Consider the following 19,280-nt stretch of genomic DNA (forward strand, 5'->3'; position numbering starts at 1 on the left):
TTTCTACATGGAACAATGACACTATTGGTATGAATATAGGAAGTTTTACTGAGATCATGTATAAAAATATCAAAGTAAATGTTAGTTTGGGACAGATTACGTTGGTAAATATGCCAAATGATTTTGTAAGTTGATTTATTTCTGTTGGAAAATACTCAGTATCCTAAGCAGTCGGTGAAGGCGTGTAGGTATTTATCACTTTATAAACTATAGGCTAGCGGCTATGAGTAGATATTTTTAAATTCTAAGGCCTAAGACACTTATGCTGATATATTTGTGATACCTCCTCAGGAGCAGCCGAAGCATCACCTAGAGGCGGGTGCTACACTGTTGTCGGTGGTGCACTAAGACATTCAGAGGAAGTATGGGGGAATGAATGTTGAAGATGGCAAGGTGCCTTGAAGAAGAGCCTGTCTGTCAGGCTGACTTTCTCCCGGACCCTGGCTACTGTAACTATCAATACCCTTATCTTCACTCAATCCTGCCTTTCCGAACTGCCTCTACTTCTATCTGAAGTAGGCTAGAGACACCATTTGCGTTACATTTTTTTTATATAGCTATAAATTGCTGTGCCTGTTTATTCTTTTGCTTTGCAAGTTATAGGGACTACAATGGAAATAAGTCTCTGACTTTTGTGATATCCTTGTCATGTTTAAAAAAATATATATTTACTGTGTTCTATGTATTAACTGGTAATTAGAAATATATCTATCTACCTCTATATTCCAGTGAAATTGTCAGCCACTTGTTTTGGTAGACATATTAGCCACTCTAAAATATGCAGTTTTGTCACAAAACACAATACCACAGATGTCTCAAGTTTTGAGGGAGCGTGCAATTGGCATGCTGACTGCAGGAATGTCCAACAGAGCTTTTGCCAGAGAATGGAATGTTCATTTCCCTACCATAAGCTACCTCCAAGAGAATTTAGAGAATTTGGAAGTACGTCCAACCGGCCTCACAACTACTACGTGTAACCATGCCAGCCCAGGACCTCCACGTCCAGCTTCTTCACCTGCGGGATTTTCTGTAATAAAGCACTTCGGTGGGGAAAAACTCATTCCGATTGGCTGGGCCTAGCTCCCAAGTAGGGACTAATGAATTTATTAAAATGTTCTGATCTCTTTATATGAACTGTAACTCAGTAAAATCTTTGAAATTGTTGAGTGTTGCATTTATATTTTTGTTCAGTGTAGTTAGAACAAGTTGTCAGAGCACTACCACTGTGACATATTCACACAATGAATAGCCTAAAATATTGGAATATCTCAGCTGTTCGCTATTACTGTACCGACCACTTGTCAGTCTATAGAGTAGTCCTAGCCAATTTTGCATGCTGGTATTATTTTCCAAGACCAATGCTAGGTGGTACAAACATTTTCAATTACAGAATGGTCAAAGAACATAAAACATATAACACAAGAAGATCATTGAAATTAAGTAAATACAGCACAACTAGAGGGCACAAGGCTCCCCAAACACTTCTGACATGCAGCCATTTGCACCCAACAGGTGGTCTGAAGGGCATTCATTATCATGTCATGTGTACTCTCTGTGGTAGGCAAATATCTGACTGACAGCAGTGGCAAAATGTGTTTACTGCCCTGTCAAACTACAGATGCTATGCCACTGTATCACACTCAAAATATTGTTTCCTGGTGCCAATGCTGAAAGATGTTGTCATGAGCATGATTCACTGCTACTCAGCAATAGCCCAGGTTCTCACCCTGTGTATCTTGTAGTATGAGAGTCAAAGTCTAGACCCACATTGACAAAAAAATAAAATCCCAACTCATTATAGCAAAATAGGTATTATAATAAAGGCAAAGTCAGTTATGCAAAGTAAACAGCTATATGCGGCCAACTTATCACATCATATCGTTGAGTCTCAGTTTAAAGTAAGCCATAACAGTTGGAGTGTCAGGGTTTACCAGAATTGGACCCAGAAGCAGACCAGGACAAGGTGAGTATAAAGATGGTGAGTATTTATTAATCAATTAGAACGTGGAGGTAGATAGTTTCGGGTGGAGGTGGGTTGATGGGAGTGGATAGGCAGATCCAATGGATAACACACTGGCGACGAGCAGACAGGGATGGGTTCCGGGTGAATGGCTGTAGACAAAACAAACGGTGGTAAGTTAAAGGCAAGCAAGACGTACAAAAGAATAAAACAAAACAAACTATAAACTGGAGGCTGGTTCGTGGGCACAACATACTGTTCATGGCTAACGATCCGGCAGGGAATGGATGTCAGGTCAGAGCTTTTGAAGGTGAGAGGTGATGATCAGGACTGGTGTGCAGATTACTGATGGGATACAGGTGCGGGTGAACATCGATCTCCCAACAAGCTAATTCGCCCGGCAACCAGACAGGGTGCGTTCCATGACACCGGAAACACACTCCAGGACAGAAACACAGGCAAACACAGACTCAGGAAGCGGGATTCGTGACATGGAGAGTCTGACCTTAAACATCACCACTCAAAGTACAATTTTATTTATACACTACCGGTCAAACGTTTTAGGCATTCTCTCAACTAGCTTCACCTGGAATGCTTTTCCAACAGTCTTGAAGGAGTTCCCACAAATACTGAGCACTTGTTGACTGCTTTTCCTTCACTCTGCGGTCCGACTCATCACAAACCATCTCAATTTGGTTGAGGTCTGGGGATTGTGGAGGCCAGGTCTTCTGATGCAGCACTCCATCACTCTCCTTCTTAGTAAAATAGCCCTTACACATTCTTGAGGTGTGTTGGGTCATTTTTATGTTAAAAAAACAAATTATTGTCCCACTAAGCCCAAACCAGATGGGATGGCGTATCGCTGCAGAATGCTGTGGTGGCCATGCTGGTTAAGTGTGCCTTCCAAATAAATCACAGACAATCAACCTTGCTAGCTAGCCAGCTAGCCCCCGAATAGCAGCACTGTAGAAACTATTACACTCGACTTGATTAGTGTAGTGTCAACATCGCAGCCACTGCCTTCCAAATAAATCACAGACAGTGTCACCAGCAAAGCACCCCCACACCATAACACCTCCTCCTCCATGCTTTACATTGGGAAATACACATGCGGAGATCATCTGTTCACTCGCACCACGTCTCTCAAAGACACATCAGGTGGAATCAAAAATATCCAATTTAGACTCCAGACCAAAGGACTAATTTCCACTGGTCTAATGTCCATTGCTCATGTGTCTTGGCCCAAGCAAGTCTCTTCTTCTTATTGCTGTCCTTTAGTAGTGGTTTCTTTGCAGCAATTCGACCATGAAGGCTTGATTCACAGTCTCATCTGAACAGTTGATGTTGAGATGTGTCTGTAATTTGAACTCTGTGAAGCATTTGTTTGGGCTGCAATTTCTGAGGTTGGTAACTCTAATGAACTCATCCTCTGCAGCAGAGGTGACACTGGGTCTTTCATTCCTGTGGTGGTCCTCATGAGAGCCAGTTTCATTATAGCGCTTAATGGTTTATGCGACTGCACTTGAAACTTTTAAAGTTCTTGAAATGTTCCGTATTGACTGACCTTCATGTCTTAAAGATATGATGAACTGTCTTTCTCTTTGCTTATTTGAGCTGTTCTTGCCATAATATGGACTTGGTCTTTTACCAAATAGGGCTATCTTCTGTATACCACCCCCACCTTGTCACAGCACAACTGATTGGCTCAAATGCATTAAGAAGGAAAGAAATTACACAAATGAACTTTTAAGAAGGCACACCTGTTAATTGAAAAGTATTCCAGGTGACTACCTCATGAAGCTGGTTGAGAGAATGCCAAGAGTGTGCAAAGCTGTCATCAAGGTACAGGTTGGCTATTTGAAGAATCTCAAATATAAAACATATTTAGATTTGTTTAACACTTCTTTGTTTACTACATGATTCCATTTGTGTTATTTCATAGTTTTGATGTCTTCACTATTATTCTTCAATGTAGAAAATAGTACAAAATAAAGAAAAACCCTTGAATGAGTAGGTGTTCTAAAACTTTTAACTGATAGTGTACACCAATATACCACCTGGACCCAGGCCCACTCAATCAGTGTTCCAAATCAGACATTATTTGTCTTTTTACCAAAACACAGTACTTGATTTGGGCAGGAGCTCAGTGGAATTGAGTACTGGCACCTCAAATTGTCTTCTGCTTGACTTCCTCCACCTCCTATAGAATATTAGCTCAAAAGTATTGAGGAGTTCCTGCACCTAAATAAAAATGCTACTGGCACCCAAAATGAGTACCGGCCCCTATTTCAGTCCAAGTCAAGCACTGGCCTAAACAGGCATATGCCATCAGATAGAATTCATAGCAAGAAGTAGGATGGGGTGGGAAAGGGATATATACTGAATAAAAATATAAATGCAACATGCAACAATTTCAAAGATCTTACTGAGTTACAGTTCATATGATAAAATCTGTCAATTTAAATTAATTAATTAGGCCCTAATCTATGGATTTCACATGGCTGGGCAGGGGTGCAGCCATGGGTGGGTCTGGGAGGACATAGGCCCATTCACTTGGAAGCCAGGCCCACCCACTGGGGAGTCAGGTCCAGCCAATTAGACAGAAATACCCCACCCCCCAAAGACATTTCCGCCGGTGAAGAAGCCGGATGTGGTCTTCGGCTGGTTGGACGTACTGCCAAATTCTCTAAAATTACATTGGACGCAGCTTATGGTAGAGAAATGGACGTTCCTGCAGTCAGCATGCCAATTGCACACTCCCTCAAAACTGGAGACATCTGTGGCATTATGTTGTGTGACAGAATTGCACATTTTAGAGTGGCCTTTTATTGTCCCCTGCACAAGGTGCACTTGTGTAATGATCATGCCGTTTAATCAGCTTCTTGATAATCCATCCACCTGACAGGTGTGGCATATCTTGGCAAAGGAGAAATGCTCACTAAATGCTCACTGTAAACACATTTCTGGGAAACATGGGACCAACACTTTATATTTTTGTTCAGTGTATATTGACAATAATAATAATAGTAATAAATGTTATTTGGCAGATGCCTTTCAGGACAGTCAAGAACATTGTACATTAAAAGTAGGCCTACATAGAATCTACTGCTGTACATAAAATCTATTTAATGTAGACCTATGTAATGACATTGAATTATGGTTGATTATTAACCAGGAAAAACAAAGCCTTCAATTCTTTTTAAAGAGACCCCAAATAGAAAAGGATGCTGGAGCATTTGTTAAGTTATTTGATGTCAGTGATTTCACTATGAAGGGCCTCCAGTCACCCTCTATATCAATCACTGATTATACCAATCTAATCAAGGGTCATAAAGACAGTTTCAGTATATTCACAGACAATTCTAAAGATGATTTTGATAAACTCATTAAGCTTAAAGATGATTTGATGGTCAAAAATGAATTCCACTACAGCCCCATTGATGTGACTGGGGAGCTTGTTCAGTCCTCCTTTTTCTGTAGTCCACGATCAGCTCCTTTGTTTTCCTCACGTTGAGGGAAAGATTGTTGGCATGGCACCACACTGCCAGGTCTTTGACCTCCTCACTATAGGCCGTCTCATCATTGTCGGTGTTCAGGCCTACCACCATTGTGTCGTCAGCAAACTTAATGATGGTGTTGAAGTCGTGCTTGGCCATGCAGTCGTAGGTGAACAGGGAGTAAAGGGAGTACAGGAGGGGACTAAGCACGCACCGCTGAAAGGCTCCCGTGTTGAGGATCACTGTGGCCGATGTGTTGTTGCCTACCCTCCTTTTCGGTGAAAAGTAGTACAAGACGGTGGTTCCGACCAAGATCACTGTTAAGGCTACAGGATGGCCTGACTTGATTTGGAGTACTTCCAGATCTATCTCCCTTTGTCACGCTTCCTGCTCCATATCTTTTAATTGAGTGACAGGAGCACATTCTTCTTCTTCTTCTTGTCTGCCTGCACATTCTCTTTCCCTTTCTTCAGGGCGTTTCAGGCATTTGGAAATTGCTCCCAAGGATGATCCAGACCTGTGGAGGTCTACAGATTCTTTTCTGAGGTCATGGCTGATTTTCACATGATGTCAAGCAAAGAGGCACTGAGATTGAAGTTAGGCCTTGAAATACATCCACAGGTACACCTCCAATTGACTCAAATTACATCAATTAGCCTATCAGAAGCTTCTAAAGCCGTGACATAATTTCTGGAATTGCTGTTTAAAGGCACAGTCAAGTTAGTGTATGTAAACTTCTGACCCACTAGACTTGTGATGCAGTGAATTATAAGTTAAATAATCTGTCTGTAAACAATTGTTGGAAAATTACTTGTCATGCACAAAGTAGATGTTCTAACTGCCTTGCTAAAACTATAGTTAGTTAACAAGAGATTTGTGTAGTGGTTGAAAAATGAGTTTTCATGACTCCAACATAAGTGTATGTAAACTTCCGACTTGAACTGTAAACCCTTAAAACATAGAAGGAATTAACTTCAAAACAATGGTTATTTTGCATTTGACTGTAACGTCTACTCCCGAGTGGTGAAGCGGTCTAAGGCCCTGCATCTCAGTGCTTGAGGGGTCACTATAAACACCCTGGTTCAATTCCTGGCTATATCACAACCTGCCGTGATTGGGAGTCCTATAGGGGGGTGTACAATTGGCTCAGTTTTGTCCGGGTTTGGCCGGTGTAGGCCGTCATTGCAAATAAGAAGTTGTTCTTAACTGACTTGCTTAGTTAAAACCTGTTAGAGATTGGGCTACTTCTTTCAACATTCTGTTAAAAATCGCGCAACATTTCAACGTCCTGCTACTCATGCCAGGAATATAGTATATGCATATGATTAGTATGTGTGGATAGAAAACACTCTGGTTAAACTGGTTAAACCACGACTGTGACTATAACAGGACATGTGTCTCGGGGAAAACCCCAAGGAAAACTGATCACACAAAAGAAAAAAATATCAATGCGCCAGTTGCCTGTATTGTCTATGGCAAGAGAAAATAGATAGCTCCCAGTTGACAATTCCTACAGCTTCCACACGATGTCGCCAGTCTTGGCAATTGGTGTGACGTTATTCCTTGGTTCAACGAAGAAGAGGCACGTCCTGTCATCACTGCATCACAAAGGAAGTTTTGGCAGAGAGAATATCGACCATCGTCTCAAGACTTACTGCTATTGAATACAGATCGCCCCGTGATGAATTCGATCGCGTATTAACGTTTACTAATACCTAAAGTTGGATTACAGAAGTAGTTTGAAGTGTTTTGTCAAAGTTTATAGGCAACTTTTTTAATTTAAAAAAATAACGTTGCGTTTAGAAAAAGTGTTTTTTCCTGTCTTCATAAATGGACATTTTGGGTATACAAGGACCGATTTAATCGAAAAAAAAGACCCCATTGTGATGTTTATGGGACATATAGGAGTGCCAACAAAGAAGCTCGTCAAAGGTAATGAATGTTTTATATTTTATTTCTGCGTTTTGTGTAGCGCCGGCTACGCTAATTCTTTTGTTTACGTCCCCTTCAGGTATTTCGGGGTGTTGCATGCTATCAGATAATAGCTTCTCATGCTTTTGCCGAAAAGCATTTCAAAAATCTGACTTGTTGGCTAGATTCACAACGAGTGTAGCTTGAATTGAGTACCCTGCATGTGTGTTTTAATGAACGTTTGAGTTTTAACGAGTGCTATTAGCATTTGGCGTAGCGCATTTGCATTTATTGTTGGCAAGGTGGGACGCTAGCGCGTCGGGTTGCCCAGAGAGGTTAAATATATATTTTTTAAATACTCCCATTCCTCCCCTCCGGCATTCGACGTCGCCGGTATACTAACCACCAGTCCTGGGATCCATCATTATTCACACCTGGCATCCATCATTACTCACACCTGGCATCCATCATTATGCACACCTGCAGATAATTTTGATACTCACCTGGACTCCATTTCTTTTCTGATTACCTTCCCTTTATCTGTCACTCCCTTGGGTTCCTTCATTAGTCGGTATTGTTCCTGTGTACATGCATTATCGCCACTGTTGTGGTGTCTTGGTTCATGTTTGTTGTTTTATTAAATGTTGCACATGCTTCTCGACTCACAGCGTCTACTTTACAGAATACCGACTCCAACTATGGAAGCAGCAGGAACTTTGAATATTTCTGACGGTCGACGAACAGGGTTACCTTCTACTTCAACACCATAACCAGCTGGCACAACTGGGGACGGCTATGGAGGAGGTTCTTTGCGGTTTGAAATGTCTCAAACACACCCAGGAGGTGTTGCCTTCAACCAGCGGAGAATACTCTACAACCAGTCGACCCAGCAAACCAGCACAACAGCCCATTCAGCAACCTGCTCAGGTCAGCTATGGCCATTTTTCCCTCCCGGATAAGTATGATAGTACACCATCCACAAGCCGTGGCTTCCTACTTCAGTGCTCCCTCTACTTTACACACCAGTTGGGAGCCCCCACCATCAAGAGGTCCAACGTTGCCACGGTTATTACTCTACTGACTGGCGGGTGTTGGAATGGGCTACGGCCATCTGGGAGACAGGATTCCTGTTAGGGGTTCATGGCTCTGTTTTAAATGTATTTTTGATAATTCCCCAGAGGGTAATGCTCTATGGCAATTACGACAGGGGGACATGTCAGCTTATGAGTACGCGTTCACCTTCCGGACAGTAGCAGCATCCAGTGGATGGAATGAGCCGGCGCTTCGTACGCTATTCAGAAGAGGTTTACTCAAAGAAGTCCAGATGGAACTGGCCTGTTGAGACGACAACCTCACCCTGGACACACTTATTGCGATGGCCGTCTGGATGACCAACTTCAGGAGAGCCGGTACTCATCGCTTCTCTCCTTTCCTCAGTGAACACTCGGGATCAGAGCCTGAACCCATGGAGGTAGATGTCCCACACCTCAGAGGACTTAACGAAATCACCACAAAGTATCGGTACAATCTCCCATTGGTGCCATCAAATACCTCCGCAGGGCCCAGTTCTTTCCAAATTCAAATCAGCGTCTCCGTTACAATTACTAACATAAATTATCACACAATCAATATTAGTCACAAAATAATAACTTAGGTTCCTCAGTAAATGTCCCGTACCTCGGGCATAAAAAAAATCCATGAACCCAAGTGACCTCAGGCACGCAATTGTCCATTCATAAAGATGAAGCGTATAACAAGAACCATGTGAAATTCAGCACCATGCACATTCCCGGCCACACAACAACACAAATAAAGATTCACGATTTACAATGCCTTCGGAAAGTACTCAGACCCCTTGAATTCTTCCACATTTTGTTACAACCTTATTCTAAATAATAATAATGACAAAGCAAAAACACATTAAAATTAAAAAAAGAAATACCTTATGTAAATACGTATTCAGACCCTTTGCTATGAGACTCAAAATTGAGCTCCGGTGCATCCTGTTTCCATTGATCATCCTTGAGATGTTTCTGCAACTTGATTGCAGTCCACCTGTGGTACATTAAATTGATTGGACATGATTTGGAAAGTCACTCACCTGTCTATATAAGGTCACACAGTTGACAGTGCATGTCAGAGCAAAAAGCAAGCCATGAGGTTGACGGAATTGTCCCTAGAGCTCTGAGACAGGATTGTGTCGAGGCACAGATCTGTGGAAGGGTACCGAAAAATGTCAGCAGCATTGAAGGTCCCCAAGAACACAGGGGCCTCAATCATTCTTAAATGGAAGAAGTTTGGAACCACCAAGACTCTTCCCACAGCTGGCCACCCGACCAAACTGAGAAATCGGGGGAGAAGAGCCTTAGTCACCTCCCTAACCAAGAACCCGATGGTCACTCTGGAAGAAACCTGGCACCATCCCAACGGTGAAGCATGGTGGTGGGAGCATCGTGATATGTGGATGTTTTTCAACGGCAGGAACTGGATGACAAGTCAGAATCAAAGGAAAGATGAACGGCGCAAAGTACAGAAAGATCCTTGATGACAACCTGCTCCAGAGCGATCAGAACCTCAGACTCGGGCGAAGGTTCACCTTCCAACAGGACAACAACCCTAAGCACACAGCCTAGACAACGCAGGAGTGGCTTGGGACAAGTCTCTGAATGTCCTTGATTGGCCCAGCCAGAGCCCGGACATGAACCCGATTGAACATCTCTGGAGAGACCTGAGACCCTCAGCTGTGCTGAGATGCTCCCCATCCAAACCTGACAGCGCTTGAGAGGATCTGCAGAGAAGAATGTTAGAAACTCTCGAAATACAGGTGCGCCAAGCTTGTATATCATCATACCCAAGAACACTTGAGACTGCCAAAGGTGCTTCAACAAAGTACTGAATAAAGTGTCTGTATACTTGTGTAAATGTATTATTTCAGTTTTTTATATTTTTTATGAATGTGTGGACTCATAGTGTTTAACAAGATTTTGAAGGACTGCCTCATCTCTGTACCCCACACATACAATTATCTGAAAGGTCCCTTAGTCGAGCAGTGCATTTCAAACACAGATTCAACCACAGACCAGGGAGATTTTCCAATGCCTCGCAAAGAAGGGCACCTGTTGGCAGATGGGTAAAACACAAAAAAGCAGACATTGAATATCCCTTTGAGCATGATAGAGTTATTAATTACACTTTGGATGGTGTTTCAATATACCCAGTCAACGCAAAGATACAGACATCCTTCTGTAACTGTTAAGGTTCCAGAGTTTAATGGTTGTAATAGAAACCTGAGGATGGCTCAACAACATTGTAGTTAATCCACAATATACTAACCTAATTGACAGAGTTAAAAAAAGGAAGTTTGTACAGAAAACAAATATTCTGAAACATGCATCCTGTTTGCAACAATTCACTTTTTGTCCTGAATACAAAGTTTTATGTTTGGGGCAAATCCAACACAACACATTACTGAGTACCTCTCTCCTTAAATTCAAGCATAGTGGTAGCTACATCATGTTTTGGATAATGTGGTGTAAAGTTACAAATTAGACATGCCATGCATGTTGTTACTTAGAGTACTGTCTATTGTTATATGATAGTGTTTTTTCTACTGATACAAACTGTCTTTGAGTAACTTAGTCATGTGGCCAAGGGCCGTTTGGGGGTGACCACAGTGAGTGATACATCCTGTTATTTTGGTATCCACCAAGGGCACAGCTGTGTGGAGATATGCAAGAGAACAGAAACTAGCTGGAGCAGCAGCACCTAAATATAAGCAAAAAATAGTAACAAAACATCACTTGTCTGCACTCTATTCCTCCACCTATGTCTTCACACATCTGCTAACTGCCACGTAGACAGAGGTTGTACTTTTCTATAAAAGCTGAAACCCAACTCCGTTTGTTGGGCTCCTAACTCTGCACCATTGAGTGATTTGTTTACCACTTCAGGTTTAAAAGTCTTCTAATAAAGTTGATGTTTTAAGAATCTACAGTCTCTCTTCATTTGGGTTAGAAATTCCACAACAATTCTTGGAGACAAGGATGAGATGGCTAATTCCACTTGCTGATCGTTCCCAGGGACACCAAGGTTAACTGTGCATAGAGGCTAGGTTAGACGTGGCTCAGGGAGCCCACACTCCAATTGAGAGGAGCAGAAGGGAACTGCCTCGGACCCGGCAGGGAGTGAGGCGCCATCCCGAAAATACAGAGTTAAGGGTGAGACTGATTTTCTTAAACACAACCTCCAATTGGGGAAAGTTCTGTTAACTTTTAGAAAATCTTGTTCTAGAAACAGGTTATGTGTGTTAGAGATACCAGGACAGTCCTGTTGAAAGAGATTCCATGATAAGATCCTGAGGTACTATAGAGATACCAGGACAGGATCCTGATGAAAGTATTCCAGGACAAGATCCTGAAGTAATATGCCATGGGTTACGATCGTTAGATGTAAATGCATGAGCTATGTGATTCCAGAAGGTTAAAACATTTGTTATTGTAAAAAATAAGGAATCAATTAAACAGTTGATTATAATTGGGATTTGACTGTGGTGGAAGAAGAGGAGGACCAATGTGCAGCTTGGTAAGTGTCCATATTAATAATTTATTTTCATGAACACAAAAACAAAATAACGAGAACGAACTAAACAAAACAGTCCTGTCTGGTGTCATACACAAAGACAGAAAACAATCACCCACACCACACAGGTGGGAAAAGGCTACCCAAGTATGATTCTCAATCAGAGACAACTAACGACACCTGCCTCTGATTGAGAACCATACCAGGCCAAACACAAAAATACCACATAGAAAAAGGAACATACCCACCCAACTCACGCCCTGACCATACTAAAACAAAGACAAAACAAAAGAACTAAGTTCAGAAAGTGACAACTTGTGACAAAGTGACAACTTCTTATGGGCAGGTAGGACAGTAATGTCCCACCTGGCCAACATCCAGTGAAATTGCAGAGTGCGAATTTCAAATGACAGAAATAGAAATATTTAACATTCATGAAAATACAAGTATTATACATCAAAATAAAGAGTAACTTCTTGTTAATCCAGCCGCTGTGTCAGATTTCAAAAAGGCTTTACGGCGTAAGCACACCATGCGATTATCTGAGGACAGCACGCCGCATACAAACACATGAAAAACATTTTTCAACCAGGCAGGTGCGACACGAAAGTCAGAAATAGCGATATAATAAATGCCTTACCTTTGAAGATCTTCTTTGGTTGGCACTCCAAAAGGCCCCAGTTACATCACAAATGGTCCTTTTGTTCGATAAAGTCCTTCTTTATATCCATAAAAACTCAGTTTAGCTGGCGCGCTTCATTCAATAATCCACTGGTTTCTCTTCTTCAAAATGCATACAAAATGAATCCCAATAAACTTATCCAAACAAGTCAAACAATGTTTAGAATCAAACCTCAGGAACCCTAATACGTAAATAAACAAAATTTAAGATGGAGAATAGTAATGTTCATTACCGGAGATAAATAACAAAGAACGCGCTTTCACCCACGCGCTTGGAAACACTACAGCCAAAATGGGAGCCACTTAGGAAAACTACAACATCTAGCTTATTTTTCCAAAAACCAGCCTGAAACTCTTTCTGTTCTATTGAATACGCAATTGTCCGGTTGAAATACTATCAACAATTGACAACCTGAGGATGCATTATAAACATTGCTTGACATGTTTCGACAACCTTTACTGGTACTATTAGGATGTATTCGTCTGCATGTTTTGACCGCCTTTGAGCCAGTGGAATACTGAACAAAACTGAGTTTTTGGGATATAAAGAGTGACTTTATCGAACAAAACTAACATTTATTGTGTAGCTGGGACTCTTGTGACTGCAACCATATGAAGATCTTCAAAGGTAAGTGATTAATTGTATTGCTATTTCTGACTTTTGTAATTCCTTTACTTGGTTGTAAAATGTTTGTATGCTTTTGTAAGCAGGGCGCTGTCCTCAGATAATCGCATGGTATGCTTTCGCCATAAAGCCTTTTTGAAATCTGACAAAGCGGCTGGACTAACTTCTCTAGGTTAGGGGGGAGCATTCTGAATTTTGGATGAAAAGTGTGCCCAAATTAAACTGCCTTCTACTCAGGCCCAGAAGATAGGATATGCATATAATATATGCATATATGCATATAATTGTTAAAATAGTGTATGTGAGTATAACAGAACTGATTTGGCAGGCGAAAACCTAAGAAAAATCCATTCAGGAAGCAGGATCTTTTTTGTTACTGTAGTTTTCTATTCAATGCCATTACATTACAGTATCCATTGATTTAGGACTCAAATTGCAGTTCCTATGCCTTCCACTAGAAATTGTTTCAGACTTGTATTCTGAAAAATGAGGGAGTAAGAGCAGTCTGAATGAGTGGACCCTGCAGTGTCACAGAGCTTTTTCATGCGTGCGACTGAGAGTGCCTTTCTTGTTTACCTTTTATATTGACAACGTTATTGTCCGGTTGAAATATTATCGATTATTTAGGCTTAAAACAACCCGAGATTTGAATATAAACATCGTTTGACATGTTTCTATGTTACATGTTACGGATACAATTTGGAATTTTTTGTCTGCCTGTTGTGACTGCGTTTGAACCTGTGGATTACTGAAGAAAACGCGCGGACAAAATTGAGGTTTTTGGATATAGAGAGAGACTTTATCAAACAAAACAAACATTTATTGAGTAAATGAATGTCTTCTGAGTGCAACCATATGAAGATCATCAAAGGTAAGTGATGATGGCGATGAAAATGCATTTGGCAGTTCATCTACTTCAATTCGGTAAATGGCACTGTGTGCTCTTTTCAAAGGATGGATCCCAGTCGGTTATGGGTTATGGGATACAGGGGGTCGAGGGTGGTCTGCCGGGCATTGGGATGACAAACCAACTCGGGATGAGGAGGGCTTTTAGCGGGTGGAATAGTAGGGACCAATTGGAGGTTTACTTAGTAGAAAGGCAAAGATCATGGTACAGCTATATAGACACTCAGTCATCATGTTACTTTTTAATGGTACGTTTACAAACATACATTTTGATAAAAAGAATTGAAAGTTTTGTCTCATTATGGTAGGTGGTGAAATAAGTATAGCCAGTTACAATTGTAATGGCCTAGCAGATAATAAGAAAATACAATCAGTATTTACCTGGATAAAAGAGAAGGAATATAATATATATTGTTTACAGGAAACACATTCAACAGTTTGAGATGAAGTTTTGTGGAAAAAGAACTGGGGGGGGGGATATACTTCTCCCATGGGTAAAGAAATTCAAAAGGGGTGATGGTTTTAATTAACAATAATTTTGATCCAAATGTGCAAATTGTCCAAACAGATCCTCAAGGTAGATGGATTATTTTGAATATGTTATTGGACAATAAACAGATATGGCTTATTAAACTATACGGTCCGAATAATGATGATCCAAGCTTCTTTGGACATATATATAAGAATCTATCAACTCTACAAGCAACACTGGACTCCATTATTATGTTGGGAGATTTTAATACGGTCTTAAATACCTCTATGGACCAGAAAAAAATCACACTAAAAACTATCACCCTCAGGCACTTAAGGAAATCATGAATGTCATGGATATATTGGAATTAGTGGATATATGGAGACTTAAATACCCTGACATAGTGAGATATACATGGGGGAGGCTTAATCAAGCTAGTCGCCTTGACTACTTTCCATTCTCTCTGGCACCAAAAGTTCAGTGTTGATAGGGGACAGAATGCGTTCGGATCATCAAGAAATTGGCATTATTATTACTCTTATAAAAATTCCATGTGGGCGTGGATATTGGAAATTGAATCAAAGCCTACTGGATGATTAAATTGTTTAGAACTAGGACAGAAGAATTTAGAACTGACTTTTTAAGACATAACATAGGTACAGCAGATCCCCTTACTGTATGGGACACTTTTAAATGTGCCTTTAGAGGCAATGCAATTAGGTACTCATCTATAAAACAAAAGCAATGTAGATCAAGAGTCCATATTAACAAAGGAAAATGAAGGACTAACAGTACAGTTAGATAGCAATAAAAACGGTACTATAGAGGCACAGAATAAGTTAGAGGAAAAACAAAAAGAAATGGAGGAACTTATTCAAGAAAGATCAAGTGTAATATATTATAAAAATAAAGCAACTGGATGGAATATGGGGAAAAATGCACCAAATTATTTTTCAATCTTCAATATAGAAATGCTACCAAAAGAATGTATTAAAACTTGTTACAAATGATGGAGTCACGCATGTTTCGCCAAATGATATTTTGAAAGAGGAAGTAAAGTACTTTAAGAATATGTTTTAATTTCAGACTCCTCCATCTCCACTAACTGAAACTAATTGTATGGTTTTCTTTCCTAATAATAATGTAAAATTAATATCTGTACAGAAAGACTCATGTGAAGGCAAAATTACAGAGGAGGAACTGCTTGAGGCAATTGGGGCCTTTGAGGATGGGAAAACTCCAGGGTTGGATGGCATACCAGTGGAAGTATACAAAACTTTTTTTGGTATACTCAAAGGACCATTATTGGCTTGTTTTAACCACTCCTATATAAATGGTAGATTATCAAACAAGAAGGTCTGATATCATTATTACTGAAACAGGACCCAAGTGGTATATATAAAGATCCAGTCCATTTAAAAAATTGGAGACCTCTTACACTTCAGTGTTGTGATGCAAAAATCCTAGCAAAATGCTTGGCACATAGAATGAAAAAAGAATTGTCAGATATTATTCATCCTAATCAGACAGGTTTTTTACATGGACGATACATTGGAGATAATATAAGACAAGTACTGGAAACAATAGAACACTATAAAATATCGGGGACACCAGGCCTGGTTTTCATAGCTGATTTTGAAAAAGCTTTTGATAAAGTACGACTGGAGTTTATATATAAACGCCTAGAATATTTCAATTTTGGGGAATCTCTTATAAAATGGGTTAAGGTTATGTATAGTAACCCTAGGTGTAAAATGGTAAATAATGGCTTCATCTCAGAAAGTTTTAAACTATCTAAAGGAGTAAAACAAGGTTGTCCACTATCGGCATATCTATTTATTATTACCATCGAAATGTTAGCTGCAAAGATTAGATCAAACAATAATATTAAGGGATTAGAAATCCGTGGCTTAAAAACTAAGGTGTCATTGGTCGCTGATGATTCATGTTTTCTTTTAAAACCACAATTGGAGTCTCTCCATGGCCTCTTAGAGGATCTAGATACTTTTGCTATCCTCTCTGGATTAAAAGCAAATTATGATAAATGTACCATATTACGTATTGGATCACTAAAAATGCACATTTTACATTACCATGTAGTTTACCAATTAAATGGTCTGACGGAGATGTGGACATACTCGGTATACAAATCCCAAAAGAACTCCAATAAATCTTTTTGATCTTGCTACCATGGAAAGGAAAATACCTGTCTATTTGTGGAAAAATCACCCTGATTAACTCCTTAGTTATATCACAGTTGACCTATTTGCTTATGGTTTTGCCTACACCTAGTGACCTGCTTTCTAAATGATATGAACAAAAAATATTCAATTTTATTTGGAACGGCAAACCAGAACAAATTAAAAGGGCCTATTTATATAACGAATATGAATTCAGTGGGCAGAAATTATTAAATATTAAAGCATTAGACTTCTCACTAAAGGCATCAGTCATACAAAAGTTATACTTAAATCCAAACTGGTTCTCTAGTAAATTGGTACGAATGTCTCATCCTATATTCAGGAAGGGCCTTTTCCCCTTCATTCAGATTACACCTGCTCAATTTCGGTTGTTTGAAAAGGAAATAATCTCCAAAATATCTTTATTTTTTAAACAAGCCTTAGAAAGTTGGTTGCAATTTCAGTTTAATCCACCTGATAGGACGGAACAAATAGTTCAACAAATATTGTGGTTAAATTAAAATATACTAATTGATTAAAAAAACTGTATTTATCGAAGAAATTTAAAAAAGGTATACTTTTAGTGAATGATATCATAAATAGGACTGGTGGAGTTATGTCACACATGTAGCTAACACAGACATATGGAAATGTCTGCTCTACCCAAAATTACAACCGTTTAATTGCAGCATTACCACAAAAATGGAAGAGGCAAGTAGAAGGGGAAAAAGTAAGGAGCTTTTATGTCGGCCCTGTATTAAAGAACATAAATGGTTAAACAAAATTGTGATAAATAAAAACATATACCAATTTAATTTAAGGACCAAAAAACTGACAGCTGTGCCATATAAATTGCAAAATAGTTGGGAAGAGATTTTCGATGTACCCATTCCATGGCACATGGTTAATGAATTGATACGCAAAACAATGCCGGATTCAAAACTTTGAATTATTCAATATAAATTACTATACAAAATTCTTGCAAATAATAGAATGTTATATATATGGGGGATACAATCTTCCCAGCTCTGCAGATTCTGCTGTGAGGAGGCAGAGTCATTAGATCATTTATTTTGGTATTGTCCATATACAGTGCCTTGCGAAAGTATTCGGCCCCCTTGAACTTTGCGACCTTTTGCCACATTTCAGGCTTCAAACATAAAGATATAAAACTGTATTTTTTTGTGAAGAATCAACAACAAGTGGGAAACAATCATGAAGTGGAACGACATTTATTGGATATTTCAAACTTTTTTAACAAATCAAAAACTGAAAAATCAAAATTATTCAGCCCCCTTAAGTTAAAAGCGCCACCTTTTGCTGGCTGTAAGTCGCTTGGGGTATGTCTCTATCAGTTTTGCACATCGAGAGACTGAAATTTTTCCCATTCCTCCTTGCAGAACAGCTCGAGCTCAGTGAGGTTGGATGGAGAGCATTTGTGAACAGCAGTTTTCAGTTCTTTCCACAGATGATTGGATTCAGGTCTAGACTTTGACTTGGCCATTCTAACACCTGGATATGTTTATTTTTGAACCATTCCATTGTAGATTTTGCTTTATGTTTTGGATCATTGTCTTGTTGGAAGATAAATCTCTGTCCCAGTCTCAGGTCTTTTGCAGACTCCATCAGGTTTTCTTCCAGAATTGTCCTGTATTTGGCTCCATCCATCTTCCCATCAATTTTAACCATCTTCCCTGTCCCTGCTGAAGAAAAGCAGGCCCAAACCATGATGCTGCCACCACCATGTTTGACAGTGGGTATGGTGTGTTCAGGTTGATGAGCTGTGTTGCTTTTACGCCAAACATAACGTTTTGCATTGTTGCCAGTTCAATTTTGGTTTCATCTGACCAGAGCACCTTCTTCCACATGTTTGGTGTGTCTCCCAGGTGGCTTGTGGCAAACTGGATATCTTTAAGAAATGGCTTTCTTCTTGCCACTCTTCCATAAAGGCCAGATTTGTGCAATATACGACTGATTGTTGTCCTATGGACAGAGTCTCCCACCTCAGCTGTAGATCTCTGCAGTTCATCCAGAGTGATCATGGGCCTCTTGGCTGCATCTCTGATCAGTCTTCTCCTTGTATGAGCTGAAAGTTTAGAGGGACGGCCAGGTCTTGGTAGATTTGCAGTGGTCTGATACTCCTTCCATTTCAATATTATCGCTGCACAGTGCTCCTTGGGATGTTTAAAGCTTGGGAAATCTTTTTTGTATCCAAATCCGGCTTTAAACTTCTTCAGTATCTCGGGCCTGGTGAGTTCCTTGTTCTTCATGATGCTCTCTGCGCTTTTAACACCTCTGAGACTATCACAGTGCAGGTGCATTTATACAGAGACTTGATTACACACAGGTGGATTGTATTTGTCATCATTAGTCATTTAGGTCAACATTGGATCATTCAGAGATCCTCACTGAACTAGAGAGTTTGCTGCACTGAAAGTAAAGGGGCTGAATAATTTTGCACGAATTTTTC

The 19,280-nt window shown here is 40.0% G+C and overlaps 1 long non-coding RNA gene across 1 annotated transcript; it reads left to right on the top strand.

Annotated features, from left to right (window-relative positions):
* The first annotated feature begins 7,106 nt into the window (after window positions 1-7,106).
* On the top strand, window positions 7,107-9,028 carry LOC135556263 (uncharacterized). The gene is made up of 3 exons (XR_010457970.1): window positions 7,107-7,389; window positions 8,051-8,295; window positions 8,576-9,028. It is a non-coding gene; the product is annotated as an uncharacterized LOC135556263 (long non-coding RNA).
* The last annotated feature ends 10,252 nt before the right edge of the window (window positions 9,029-19,280 follow it).

The sequence above is a fragment of the Oncorhynchus masou genome, chromosome 1, assembly GCF_036934945.1.
Source record: "Oncorhynchus masou masou isolate Uvic2021 chromosome 1, UVic_Omas_1.1, whole genome shotgun sequence".
Lineage (NCBI taxonomy): Eukaryota > Metazoa > Chordata > Actinopteri > Salmoniformes > Salmonidae > Oncorhynchus > Oncorhynchus masou.